Source organism: Rhea americana, unplaced genomic scaffold (assembly GCF_003343005.1).
Source record: "Rhea americana isolate MKP2758 unplaced genomic scaffold, rheAme1 scaffold_111, whole genome shotgun sequence".
NCBI classification, from domain to species: domain Eukaryota; kingdom Metazoa; phylum Chordata; class Aves; order Rheiformes; family Rheidae; genus Rhea; species Rhea americana.
In genome coordinates this window covers 1,116,207-1,118,313 of record NW_028185162.1, presented here as the reverse complement: position 1 = coordinate 1,118,313, position 2,107 = coordinate 1,116,207, and positions in this window count along the sequence as shown.

Below are 2,107 nucleotides of genomic sequence, written 5' to 3'. Positions count from 1 at the left end.
AAGCAAAAGGCGGCGGCGAGGGAGCGCGCGGCGAGCCCCCGCCGCCGGGGCGTCCCGGCTCGGCCGGGGAAGCGGTGCCGCCGCCGCGCTCCGGGTGCTTCGGGGCTACGGCTGCGCCCGGGCTTCCCTCCGACAAAAGCGCAAGCCCCATATAGAGAAAAAAAATGGCAAATTATTATTTGGCAAATACGGCAACAATGGCAAATAATTATTAATTATTTTGCAGGCAGCCAGCATCCCTTGTTGCTGCAGGCTCTCTGCTGCCTCCAAACCGCCCAAAATGAGCCAAAAAGGGAAGTTCAGCGGCGTATTTTCAGCTGCGGGGCTTAGAGAAGTGACCTTTAGCAGCCACGGGATCCCCGGCCGAGCGAGCGCTGCTATTTTTAACCGGGTGTCGGGCCCGGCGATGTCGGGTTTCCTTCCTCTTTCTTTTTCGTGTGAGCTGAACAAAAGAAAACCAGATAAACCTCCAGCCAAACCTCCCCTTTGGGGCAGGGAAGCCCCCGAGAAAAAAAAAAAAAAAGCCTCAGGCAGCCAAGCCGGCCGCTCGGCACCTTCCCGACGGGCTGCGGAGCCCCGCGTACCGGGCAAACTCCCCCAGAGGCAGGAGAGGTGGGCGACGGCTTCACTGCAGCTTATTTAGCAAAAAAMCCTGCAACCTGGGGTGGAACAGAACTGTCGGTCATCTGAGGTCAAGCCGTAAGGAACAGCAGGAAAAAAAATAAAAGGAGAAGAAAAGACAGCRTCAGTTTTTTGAAAAGTCCAAGGATTTTCTTCTCACGCTTTCTAAACAGAACGTGGGAATTTTTCATTTTAAGGTGACACAGATTTAGCTATATTTAATAAGTTTCCCAAATACTTCCTGCAAATCTGCCCTGAGTCCCCCCAGAGCACCTCGCGCTTCCTTCGCTGGGGACCTTCGCCGCCGGCCTCGTCCCCCGCTGCAAAGCAGCGTCCAAGAGGGGCCCCAAACCTGTCGCTGTTCCCCAGAAAATCCCAAACGTTCTGCATTAAAAAAAAAAAAAAAAACTTCAGCAATGGGCCTGTCGGGBGCTGGGGAGATGACGGTATTTACAGCCTGTGACAGTGTTTGTGTTTTGCAGGTAGCCTGCAAAAAAAGTGGAAACACTAGCTGGAGTGAGATATATCCGTATTTATCTTTATATAGCTTGCAGATACGTCCAGCACTACCTATGCGCAGCATAGAAGAAATTGTTTGCCAAATACTTAACATGCCGCTGTTGGTTTTGCTGAGTCTCTTCCCCGAAAATCTTAGGTTAATGAGAGCGCAAACAGCTGTGCTTGCGGGCGCGGGTCTGGGCTCCGCGGGCGGTGGGATCCGCTCCGCTCTGCTCCGCTCGGTCCGGGCTCCGGCCCCAGGAAGCCCGCGAGCGCGTCGGCCTGGAAAATGCAAAAATGCAAAAAAAGAAAAAGAAAGAAAGAAAAGGAGGGGGGGAACAAGCTGAAATTGTTGTCTTTGCGCGACTGCCGGAATTGGGGCTTTAGGAAAAAACACGATGCTGAGAGCTGCGATGAAACGGCGCTGGGTAGTAAACGGGACGCAGAGCAAAGGAGCTGCTGAAGCGCCGCCCGAGCGCCCGCGCTCGATGCCGAAAGAAAAAGAAAAAAAGAGAAGAAAAAAAGGTCGAAGCCGGGAGTTTGCAGCTAGAAATCCCGCGGGGCCGAGGGGCCGCTGGACTGCTGCCCGAGCGCCCGGGGCCGCCTCGCCTCTCCCCTCGCGAGGGCGTAAATAGAGAGGGAAACCCAGGGCCGCAGCCCCCGTCCCAGCCCGGGGAGCTGGAAAACCACGGCCAAAGGAAAACGGGCTCCTCGGGGCCTGCCTTGGTGCGGGGAGCTCCTCTTGGCCGTCGGGCTGGGATTTATTTTTGCTTTGATTTTTTTTTTTTTTTTTAATATCTGCAAGTATTTACCAAGGAGAACGAGAGAACGGGAGAGCAGCAGCTAAGTGCCTGACGGACACCGAGAACTGATGAAGCATCTATTAAAACCTTCATTAACCCTCCACGAATCTTTATTAAACGATCCTACGATAGAGCTGGACTGGGAGGGCCGGAGACAGCGCCGAAGCGTCAGCGATCCTGATCCG